This window comes from Hordeum vulgare, chromosome 5H (assembly GCF_904849725.1).
Source record: "Hordeum vulgare subsp. vulgare chromosome 5H, MorexV3_pseudomolecules_assembly, whole genome shotgun sequence".
Classification (NCBI taxonomy): domain Eukaryota; kingdom Viridiplantae; phylum Streptophyta; class Magnoliopsida; order Poales; family Poaceae; genus Hordeum; species Hordeum vulgare.
This window is the reverse complement of record NC_058522.1, coordinates 268,406,215-268,419,509: the sequence shown is the minus strand read 5'-3', so window position 1 is coordinate 268,419,509 and position 13,295 is coordinate 268,406,215.

Sequence of the window (13,295 nt, the reverse complement as noted above, 5' to 3'; positions counted from 1 at the left end):
GTGAAGTGAAATAACAGCTTAAGAAGTGATAAATATCAACATGAAAACATGATGCAAAATGGACGTATCAATCCACCAGCATGAAGTTTCTTCATGCGCTTTACACCAATATGACCTAAGCAGAAGTGCCACAAGTATGTGGTACTATCATCATTAAATTTGCATCTTTTGGCATGAATACTATGAACAGTTGTGTCACTAAAAACTAGATTCAATAAACAATTCATATTGGGTGCAAGATCATAAAAGATATTATTCATGTAAACAGAATAACAATTATTCTCAGACGTAAATGAATGATCGTCTCGCAATAAAAAAATCAGTATAATGTTCATGCTCAACACAGGCACCAAATGACTTTTATTTAACTTTAGAACTAATCTCAAAGTTAGAACGGGCATGTCGATGGCGATTACATCAACCATGGAGACACTTCCAACGCTCATCGCCACCCCGTCCTTAGCCAGCGTTGTATAATCTGCAGGTCCTGTCTTGAGCACTAGTAAGGTACACATCAATAACATGTATATCAAATATACTTTTGTTGATGTTGCCAGCCTTCTTATCTACCAAGCATTCACGATAGTTCCGCTTCTAGTGATTGTTCCCCCCTTACAATAGAAGCACTGAGTCTCGGGTTTGGCTCCAACCTTCGGTTTCTTCACTCGAGTGGCAACTAGCTTGATATTCTTTAAGTTTCCCTTCTTGCACTTGCCTTTCTAGAAATTAGTGGTCTTACCATCAACACTTGAAGCTCTTTCTTGATTTCTACCTTCACGACATAACATATCATGAATAGCTCACGGACCATCTTCTCGATCCCTTACATGTTATAGTTCATCACAAATATATAGTAGCTTGGCGACAGTGACTTGGAGAACTCTATCAATCACTATCTTATCTCGAAGATTAACTCCCAGTTGATTCAAGCAATTGTAGAACCTAGACATTCCGATCAAATGCGCATCAATTGAGTTATTCTCCTCCATCTTACAGGCAAAGAACTTGTCGGAGGTCTCATATCTCTCAACACGAGTATGAGCCTCAAAGACCAATTTCATCTCTTGGAACATCTCATATGCTCTATGATGTTCAAAATGTCTTTGGAGCCTCAATTCTAAGCCATAATGCAAGCCACGCTGAACTATCAAGTAGTCATCAGAACATGCTTGTCAGATGTTCACAACATCCATAAACAACGTTTGATGGGGGTGGTGCACCGAGAGGTGCATCAAGTACATAATCCTTCTGTGCATCAATGAGGAAAATCCTCACATCTGGACCCTGTCCACATAAGTGCCACCATTATCTTTGAACTTAGTTTTCTTTAGTAAATTATCAAATACAATGGAGCAAAAGGGTGAGCTATTGATCTACAACATAATTTGCAAAGACATTTTGACTATGTTCATGATAATTAGTTAAGTTAATCGAATTACTAATGAACTCCCACTCAAATCAACATCCATCAGGTTATTGACGTTCCTCGCAGGTGCGTTGGTTTCCCTCCAAGCTTAAAGGGTGATGTAGGACAACGATGACAAGTATTCCCCCATTTAAGAAACCAAGGTATAAATCCAGTACGAAGATCCACAAGACTATGTAAGCAGCACCTGCACACAAATAACAAATCCTCACAACCCAACTAGTAGAGGGGTTGTCAATCCCTTGTGGGTAAAGTAAGGATAGATTAATATATGCAAATAAGAGTGATAGAAAATAGAGCGCAGCAAGGTATTTTTGGGTTTTTTTACAATATATATCTGAAAAAGAGCAAATAAAGTAGACAAGCAAATAGCAAAGTAGAGATTGCAAATAGATGATGTGAAGTAGACCCGGGGGCCATAGCTTTCACTAGTGGCTTCTCTCGAGAAAATAGCAAGGGGTGGGTAGACAAATTACTGTTCGGCAATTGATAAAAAAGGAAATAATTATACCATTATTCAAGGCAATGATCATGTATGTACGCATCATGTCCAAGATAAGTAGACCGACTTCTGCCAACATCTACTTCTATTACTCCACACATCGACCGCTTTCTAGCATGCATCTAGTCTATTGAGTTCATGGAGAAACGGAGTAATGCCTTAAGATGATGACATGATGTAGACAAAATCTATTCATGTAGGAATATACCACATCATTTTACCCTTGATAGCAATGATACATGCGAGTCGTGTCTCTTTCTATCACTCAGATTGAGCACCGCAAGATCGAACCCATCACAGAGCACCTCTTCCCATTGCAAGATAAAAGATCAAGTTGGCCATACAAAAAGCAAATATCGGAGAAGAAATACAAGGCTATAATAATCAAGCATCAATATGTTTTCATAGATCTGATCATAAACTCACAATTCATTGAATCCCAACAAACACACCGCTAAAGAAAGAGTTACATCATATGGATCTCCAAGAGACCATTGTATTGGGAAATAAAATGAGAGAGAAAGCCATATAGCTACTTCCTACGGACCCATAAGTCTGATCTGAACTACTCACTCATCATCAGAGGATCACCAATTAGGATGTCGAACCCTTCTGCGATCGTGTTCCTCTGCGGAACGTGTTCTCGTTTGGTTTTCCTGGCTTTGGAACTTGCGGCGGCTGAAACAATTTTTCGTCGAGTCCTCTAGGGATTTATGAATAGTGGGGTATTTATAGAGCTCAGAGGCGGTGAAGAAGCTTCCCAAGGGCCCTACTAGACACCGGGTCGCGCCAGGGGCCTCTAGTATGTTGGGGTCGCGCCAGGGGCCTCTGGTAGATTCACTCATTTTGCTTCGTATGTAGACTCCTAATGAAATCTCTTATAAGACTTATATTTAGGAATGGAGGGAGTACTAGCTTGTAACAAACCGTACCAGTCATGGATCAAAATGTTGATGTTCTGAAGTTCTCACAGAGCACAAGTATTATAGAATTTCTCCCAAAACAACATAGGAAGACGAAAATTGCTAAGCAAACATGCCTAAATCCAAATAAAAACCCCGCAAACAATTTCAGTAGCGTTTTTAGTTGCGAGGGGTGACAGTTTCTACATAGCGACATGGAAGTTATTGTCATAGAAGGAAATTTTCATTTAAAACTGCCACCATTTGAACTCACCTAAGAACCAAAACGTCTCCCAACGAACGTTAGCCAGATAAGAGTTCTGGAGGATAATTAATTCCATCACAGGATATTCTGCAGACCCTGAAATTGGTTTCCAGCCCAGCTCCGTTTCATACCTTAGGGCCTCGGCTGCTGGTCATTGTTGGCCCCCAAGTTTCCTTCTCGTCCTAAAAAATCTCCGTAAAGTTTCGTAGCAATTTGACCTCATCTGATATGGATTTTGTGTGAAGGAAAAAACAGCAAAAAATAACAATTGGCACTAGTCACTGTGTCAATAAGTTAGTCCCAAAAAATGATACAAAATTGCTATAAATGATTATAAAACATCCAAGAATGATAACATAACAACATGGAACAATCAAAAATTATAGATACGTGAGAGACGTATCAGTTGTCCAAGTGTGATATGATCCAAATCCAGCAACCCATGTCCGATCATCACTTGATATGAGGCGGTTCCAATGGTGAACATATCCATGTTGATCATATCTACTATATGACTCATGTTCGACCTTTCGGTTGCCTGTGTTCTGAGACCATGTCTATACATGCTAAGCTCATCAAGTTAACCTAAATATTCTGCATGTATAAAACTGGTGTACACCCATTGTATGCGAACGAAGAGTATATCACACTCAGTCATCATGAGTTGCTTCAAAACAACGAACTTCCGCAACGGTGCATACTTGGGGAGAACATAATTTTTATCTTGAAATTTTAGAGGGGAATCATCTTAAAATGCTACCATCATCCTAAGAAAAATAAGATGCATAAAAGGATAAATATCACATGCAAATCATATAAGTGACATGATATGGCCATCATCATCTTCTAATTCAGATCTCCATCTCCAAAGCACTCGCATGATCTCCATCGTCACCGGCATGACACCATGATCTCCATCATCGTGTCATCATGTGGTGTCGCGCCGACTATGTCTTCTACAACTATTGCTAACTCATAGCGATAAATAAAAGCAAATGGCATAAATAATCAAAGATAACCCTATGGCTCCTGCCGGTTGCTGTACTCATTGCCATGCAAGTCGTCATAACTACTATAAAAATGATAATCTCATACGTCACATATATCATATAATGTCTTGGACATATCACATCACAACATGCCCTGCAAAAACAAGTTATACGTCCTCTACTTTGCTGTTGCAAGTCTTATGTGGCTGCTATGGGCAACTAGCAAGAACCATTCTTACCTATGGAAAGCCACAACAATGATAATCAAGTTGCCTTTTAACCTTCTTAAGGACCACCTCTGTCGAATCCGATTCAACTAAAGTGGGAGAGGCAGACGCCCTCCACCCACCTCTATGCAATTAAGTTGCGTGTCAGCTGGTGGAACCGGTCTCTTGTGTGAGGAAAAGTAAGGTTGATCCGAGCCACTTCGTAGCACAATACCGCCGAATCAAAATAAGACTAAGGAGGTAAGCAATCTGAACATCAACGCCCACAAACACTTTGTGTTCTACTCGTGCATATTATCTCCGCATAGACTAAGCTCATGATGCCACTTTGGGAAATATTTCATGGGAAACAAAAAATTTCCTACGAAACACCAAAGATCTATTCTATGGACATTCTAGGAACGAGAGGGATATGTGTCTACATACCCTTGTAGACCAAAAGGATTAACGATTGATATTTGTGATCTGCATTGAGCTTTTCATGAGGAGGAACAGATAATCGCAGCACAACGTGGGTAAGTATTTCCTCAGTTATGAAACCAAGGTTTATAGAACGAATAGGAATATCAATGCACAACCGTCTTCAGTGGCTGCACACAAAAGAATAAATAGCTTGCACCCAACGCGGGCAAGAGGGGTGTCAATCCCCTTGGTCTCGTTATTTACAAGAAAATGAGGTGTGTCGATAATTGCAGATAATTATAAAATGCAAAATAAAGTAAAAGTAAATAAATGGCAGCAAGGTATTGGAGGTTTTAGCAATATATTGTGAATAGACCTCGGGGCCATAGCTTTCCCTAATGGCATCTCTCATAAAAATAGCACACGATGGGTAAACAAATTACTGTTGGGCAGTTGATAGAAGAGCGGATAGTTATGTTATTTTCACGAAAATGATCATGTAAATATAGGCATCAAGTCCATAAACAAATAGGCTGACTCTTGCATGCACCTATGACTATTACTTCACTTCAAGAGCGCTTCTATGCCTGCCTCTCTACGTATTAAGTTCATAACAAATGAAGTAATGCTTGGAGTAAGATGACATGATGTAGACAAAGTAAACTCAACCAATATTAATAAACCCCAATGTTTTACCCTTAGTCGCAGCAACACAAATACACAACTTTTCCCCTTCTATCCCTGGGATATAAAAACTCACCAGGTTGAACCTACTACAACACACCTCTCTCACCGAAGAAATATCAGTCTAGTTGGACAAACCATTTCTAGAGATCAGAGAGAATTATGAAGCTCTCATAATCATGCACATAAGAATCATATTATATATCAGAGGAGACTCAAATATTTATGATGAATAATCTGTACATAAACCCACAATTCATGAGATCCCAACAAACGCACCATACATAAGAGTTACATCATATGGATCAAAGCAAAGATGCGATGATCATTGTATTCAAAATCAAAGAGAGAGAGGTATGCCATTTAGGTACTTCTATGGACCCGTAGGTATGTGGTGAACTACTCACACATCATCACGAATGCAGCAAGGTTGATGAAGAATCCCTCCATGATCGATCTCCCGTGCGGCAGAGTGCCGGAACAGAGCTATAGATGGCCTCCCGTCGGAACGGAGACGTGCGGTAGCGTAAAAATTGCTTTGGGCCTCCTTTGGAGTTTTTAGGGTAAATAGGAATTTATAATCGATATAACGGGGTCAGGAGAGCCACAAGGCGTCCACAAGCCATCTTGCCGCTCCCGGGCTGCACCATTATGGATTGTGGGGGCCTTGTGTGCCTCCCAGCATTCTTTCGATGCTCCACAATCTTCTTTTAGTCCATAAGAAAATCACAAAAAGTTTCAGATCAGTTGTGCTTGGACCTGAAAAGTGGAAAACAGGTAGAAAACAACAACTGACACTATGCACTAGGTCAACAGGTTATTATATTACGAAGGCATGGTTCCATCTTCACCACATAGCTACAAATGTCAAGCACCACGGTGCCCAAGTCAGGCAATTGGATCATATCTTTTCAATATGCATCAACTTTTTATTCTTCATGCAATACATAAGCGTGAACCATTGTACATAGCATATAAGTGGAATAGAGTAAGGTGGTAGGTTTCAAAGGGGTTGAAAGGTGGAGAAGATAGACTCGTATCAACTAGGTGTACCAATGGGTTATGGAGATACCCATTGATAGATATTGATACAAAGAGTAGGGATTGCGATGCAAATGATGCACTAGAGCTATAAGTGTATGAAAGATCAACTGAAGCTAAGTGGGGTGTGCAAGCAACTTGCTTGCCTGTCATCGGAATATACAAGCCAAGTTTATATTATTTTTTATTCCCACTCGCATATGAATGATGTAACATGAGACTCTATACATGATGAACATGGTGCCACTTTGAGGCACAAGTGTCGTAAAGGATAGTAGAAAAGTCCCTTCTCTCTTTTTGTCTCATTTTTTATGGTTGGATCATTTGGCCTCCCCCATCTTTATTTCCTCACTTTTATTTACTTATGACTCATGGATAACTCAATATGATGAATGAAGCAACATGACTCCAATATGAATGCCTCTCGCAGTGTACCAGGATGTGCAATGATCTAGCATGACATGTATTCAACATATGAAATTTGGTGGCTTTGCCACAAATTCTATTATGAATGGTGGCTTTGCCACAAATACTATGTCAGCTCCATATGATCATGCAAAGCAATATGATTATGAACGAACTAGTCATGTGAAATGATGATGGAATTTGCATGGCAATATATCTCGAAGTGGCTAAGGAAATGTTATAATAGGTAGGTATGATGGCTGTTTTGAGCAGGATATACTAAGGCTTATGTGCAACAGAGTGTATCATGTCATGGGGTTTGGATGCACCGGCGAAAGTTACACCAATCCTCGAGGTGAGAATGGGCTATGCACGGTACTAGAGAGGCTAGCAAATATAAGGAGGTGAAATTGCATATGTACATGGTGTCACATTAGTCCTAAAGAACTCATATACTTATTGCAATGTTTTATTAGTCATATCACACATCAAAGTACTACTCGCATGCTGAGGGAGTCCTTGAATAAGGGGCCATCGAATGGTCGGCCAATCTCTTAGAGGCCGACCATATGGGATGTATTATTGAAGACCAGACTACATAAATGACTTCATATTTAGGAAGGAAAGTTCCGAAGACTCGTGTATCGTCCAAGTTTGGTAGGCTAGACCGGCACATCTATCGCCGGTTGGAGGTCGGTTGTATGTAACCCTAGGGACCCCTTGTGTCTATATAAACCATAGGGCTTCATCCGCATAGCCAAGCTGAGGGAGAGTAGTGCGGGATGCATTCTCTACCAGTTCGGTCGGTAGTGAACCACCCGAGACTTGATCCGGCCGGAGGTCTCAGGCTGGGCTGCGTCAGAGAAACAGCATGTATGATTAACAACAAAGGCTCGGTATAATTTGGTAAATACAATTCGGATTCCTCAACTTTGGTCCGGGGGCTTGACCCTAGAGGTCCTTCGGGGAACTCTCTCAAAGGCCTCGGAGTCCTCGTCGGAATCCGGGCTATCGTCGGGTAGGACCACCTTATCACTGCAGGGTTTCTTCGGGGCCTAGGGAGGCAGGTCCTCCTTGGCGTCCTCCGACATCGCCCTATTTCTTCTTTGGAGGTAATCCTTTTCCTCTCCATCCTCCACCTCCTCTTCCTTGTAGTCGGAGGAGGCGTGGGTTTTACCGGACTTGGTATTCGGAGGACCCCGTGATCGGAGGCCTCCACGGGTCTCCTTTTTCTTCTTCTCCTTCTTCTCTGGCATCATGTACGGCACCACCACCAGCATCGCAGTCAGCAATTGTGTCACGGGGTCCTCGGGTAGGGGGTGGGTCGTGTATTTCTTGGCCTTCTCCAGCCAGCCCTGTAGGACCGGTGGGAGAAAGAATAAGATCTCTGATTAAAAGCTTTAAATAAATAAGAAAGGCATGGTCATACCTTCAATAGAGGAGGATGGGGTTGCACATTAGGGGTAGGCCTTCGGGCCGGCTTCCCAGGCCCACCTAGGACCCCTTACGGACATTGATGTCCTTAAAGTCACTAATGTAGCCTCAACCTCACTCGGTACTACATACCATTACTCGGCCTGCCTGGAGTCACTCGAATCGCCTTATGTCACTCGGAGGCATCCTGGCACTCAGGCCACTACAAGGTGATGGCACCAAAGAGGCTGCAACAGCTAAGGACTTAATCCATCACATGAAGTGCAGTATAGACCCACGTTATGAGTAATGCCAAGAGTTATAGCTGTCGTTTCTAGTAACTTCCTTATTTATTAGCATTAGTTACCGTGTAATGAATCTTGGCCGGTCGTGGAGTGTACTATATAAGCCACTCCCGGGCTCCACCTCAAAGGTTCAACACCTTGTATTATTTCATACTCCATAAGCAAACATCAGCCTCAGGGCTCGAGACGTAGTGTTGTTACCACTTCCGAGTGGGGCCTGAACTCGTACATCCGAGTGTATCCACTGCGCCTAGTTAGACTTCGGCCCCTTGTTTGTACCCCTAGGTACTATTGTCACCGTCATTCCCACGACATTTGGTGCCCACCTTGGAGCAGCGCGTCTAGAAAATCCACCACAGTTGGAGATTTATCGCATTATTCGTCAACATGATGACACTCGGCGGAGAGATCCTCTTCGGTTCCCTCAGCTTCATCGTCGATGACTCGGCATGGTTGCAGGATCTGCCACTGGACACCGAAGCCCTCCCTGCATGGGGTATGTCACATTTCAGGTAGTCGCGCATGGAGTCCTCATCCAGCAGCCGTTCATGCTGTATCACACAGCACCCCCGCGCTCCGTTGCTTGTTGCTTCAAGCACTCCGGGCGCTCGCGGATGCAGCGGTGGATCAAGCACGCCATCAGGCCATTTCTGGGCAGGTGGTCATGCTGAGCTCCAATGAGCCCACCGTCAGCCTCTTCCCGTCATCAAGCGAGGAATCACTCCGCGACTCCAACTGCGAAAGCAGTAGGGGTGCCGTCAAAATGCCGATGGCCGACACCAATAGTGTAGGCGACACAGGTTACACCACGGAGAATTCTCCCATGCGTGACGGCGGAGAGTGTCGCCACGGCGACGACAACCACCATGTTCCGCAACCGCTCATCGGGCAGCGACGAAAGGAACTTCGGCGGAGGAGCGATCAAGCTCTTTGCACCCCTATCACCGGGAAAACCCCGGAGGAGAACACGCTGGAGAACTCGTGTCTGGCCAATCTAGCCGAGTGCGAGCGCCTCGAGCGACTCCAGCGGTAGCTCGACGCACAGGACGCGAGGGACCAGTCGAGCTCTACTCGTGGTCGCAAGCAAATCTTTCCGAACAACCACCAGCGTCACATTGAGGTGATGCAAACACCTTTGTTGAACTTTTCCAAAGCCACTCGGATCGCTGATTCAATTTAGCCGAGTGACATAGCGGCCGGGGAAGTCATTCGGCAGATCCAGGATCTGTTGAAGACTACCATGCAGTAGAACTCCTTAGTGTCACAGTCGCGACATCGCATTCATAGCAAGTCCATCCAAGCGGACACCATGCAGTCGGCTCATAGCTCGCACATGCATAGACGGCGCCAAAGGTCTCCTCCTCTTCCGAGAGGACCACATGGAGACTGGAGGCAAGGTCTTCGAGACTGAAGCAGGTCTCCTCCTCAGGGAAGTCGCTCACTCGATCGCCGTCCTCATGACCGCAGACCAAGCCCCAATTGGCATCGGGGTAATGAGTGCGACATCTACCGGGCCCCGAGTTCAACGCTCGGTCTATAATCATGCAACACGTGGTTTATCGATCGCGAGCTGGCCAGGGAGTGTTCGGACTTGAGTGCTTTGGCCGACACATCGGAGAGGCCGAAATCCCCTCCAACTACCGGTTGGACACATGGATCGGAAAGTTCAATCGTGAGTCGAAGCCATAGACTTGGCTGGAAGACTAACGACTGGTCGTCCAGATAGGCGGCGACGACGATTACGTCATTGTGAAGCATCTGACCTCATGTTGGAGGGCTCCGCGAGGGCGTGGCTCAACCCGCTGCCCTCCAACAGCATCCACAACTGGAGTGATCTCGCCTGAGTGTTTTTCAAGGCCTTTGAGGGCACATACAAGCGCCCAGGCGGCCTAATAGAGCTGCAGCATTGTGTTGAAAACAGCAACGAGACTCCTAGGGAGTACATCCAGCCGTGGACCACACTCGATATGGGGAGCTCAGTCTCAAGTTTGGCCGATCAGGGGACCTATCCCTCAGTCGGGCCATGGAGATCGCCAATCGGTATGTGAATGGCAAAAAAGAAGACCGCCTCCATAACGGCTAAGTCGGAGCCAGCAAAACCCCTCACTCGGGCAACGCTAGGAAGAAGCACAAGCAAAAATGCAACCAATGTAGCAAAGCCGAAGTAGCTGCTGTCCCAGGGTAGAGCAAAAATAAATCCAAGAAAAAGAAGAAGGACTCGACTGACAAGAAGAAAGCCGGGTCAAAGAGCAGCCTACTGGACCATCCATGTCCGATTCATTCTCACAAGGACGAGGAGGGGGAGACCATGCGCACCAAGGACATAGCTCACGACTGCTGTCTGCTCTATAGGGAGATGGGCAGAGATTCCTCCGGGGACAAGGAAGATGAGATGACGTAGAGGACGCCTCTGGGTATCCAAACATTGAGGCGACCCTCATGATCTTCGCTAATGTCGAGAGCAATAGCCGATTGAAGGTTATCAATCGGGAGGTGAACATGGCAGCACCGGCTGTCACAAAGTATCTTGACTGGGCAAAGACACCCATCACATTCGACCAACCAGACCACCCCGCCAACATAATCACCCCCGGTAGGCACGTGTTGGTGGTCGATCCTGTGGTCAATGGGTTCCGATTACGAAAAGTCCTCATGGACGGAGGCATCAGCCTCAACATCATCTACGTGGACACTCTCAAAGCCATGGACATCTTGTCGTCCCGACTGAGCAAGAGTAACATGCAGTTTCACAAGATCATCCCTGGGAAGAAGGCTGAGTCACTTGGCCAGATCACTTTGAGCGTCGTATTCGGCAACGAGAAATTTTTCGCAAGGAGAGGTTGACCTTCGAAGTGGTTGACTTTCGAAGCGCCTACCGCGCCATCCTAGGTAGGACCGCCTACGCATGTTTCATGGCCCGCCCATGTTATGTGTATCTTAAGCTCAAGATGCCAGGGCCAAAAGGTGTGATCACGATGACTGGAAATTGAAAAGTTGTCGAGGAGTGCCTCCAGCAACGCTGTAGGATTGCCAACAAGCTGGTCCTTGCAGCCGAGCTTGATGGGTACAAGAAGGCATTGGACACCCCAGATCTGCTCAAGTCAAAGCGTCGAGCTACTGAATCTGCTTTTTAGTCGGCTGGTGAGATGAAGCAGGTCCACGTCCACCCCGCCGATCTGAGTGCTTCTGCGACGAACATATCCACCTCACTCGGAGAGAAATAGGAAGTCGATCCTATCCAGTTCCTCCATGAGAACTGGGATATCTTTGCATGGAAGCCGTCTGACATGCCGGGGGTTCCCAAGGAGCTGGTTGAGGATCGCCTCCAAGTGGATCCAAAGGTCAAGCCCATCAAGGAACACCTGCGGCGCTCCTCCGTGTAGAAGCGTAGGGCAATCGGCAAGGAGATCTCTTGGCTCCTAGCTGCCGAGTTGATCCGTGAGGTCTACCACTACGAGTGGTTGGAGAACGTGGTCTTGGATCCAAAGAAGAAGAATTCACTCCGAATGTGTATTGACTTCAAGCAACTCAATTGGGCCTTCCCGAAGGATCACTTCCCTCTGCACTGCATAGATCAAATCGTAGATTCCACTTCCGGATGCGAATGCCTGTCATTCCTGGATGTGTACTCCAGGTAGCACCAGATCCGAATGTATGGACGTGACATAATAAAGACAGCCTTCATCACCCCATTCAGGTGTTTTTGTTATATCATGATGCCATTCGGTCTCAAAAATGCTGGAGCTACCTTTCAACGTATGAATAAAAAATGTCTGCAAGGATAGATGAGTCGGAATGTCGAAGCGTACATGGATGACATCGTGGTCAAGTCCACGAAAGGTTCTGACCTCGTGGCCGACCTCGCCAAAACCTTCGGAAACCTTCGACGCTTCAAGATTAAGCTCAATCCAGCGAAATGCACCTTTGGTGTACCGGTTAATAAGCTACTTGGTTTCCTTGTTTTCAACGAGGTATCGATGCCAATCCCGACAAGATAGGAGCCATCATCCAGATGAGACGGGCGGAGCGCGTCCACGATATGCTTTGCAGCCCAAAGTCACTTCATCTCAAGACTTGGTGAGAAGGCCTAGCCTCTTTACCGATTGATGAAGAAATATGAAAGATTCGAGTGGACCGATGAAGCGCAGGTCGCAATCAACCAACTCAAAGCTGTACTTTCCACCAACCAGTCTTGGCTGCTCAGAGCAGCCGGGAGCCCTTGCTCCTGTACATCACTCCCACTATCCAAGTGGTTAGCACCGTACTCACTCTAGGGCGTGAAGAAGTGGGCAAAGCGTACAAGGTACAAATGCCCATCTACTACATTTCCTAAGTGCTGACCCCTTCAAACAAAGGTGCCCACACTACCGTAAGCTAGTCTATGGGATCTACCTAAATGTGAAGAAGGTGGTCCACTCTTTTCAAGATCACTCGGTCACCATCATCAGTGAAGCTCCCCAGGCAGAAATTCTGCACAATTCGGATACAACCGTACGAGTGGCCAAATGGGCGACTGAGCTCCTACCACTTGAGATCAAGTTTGAAGCCAAGAAAGCAATCAAGTCTCACGCCATGTCAGATTTTCTTACCGAGTGGTTAGAGAAAGAGCAGGCGGCTCCAGTTAGCCCCGAGCATTGGACCATATTCTTCAATGGATCCAAGATTCTCCATGGCTCGGGGGCTAGACTGGTCCTAGTCTCCCCCAGGGGAGATTGAATGAGCTATGTGCTCTAT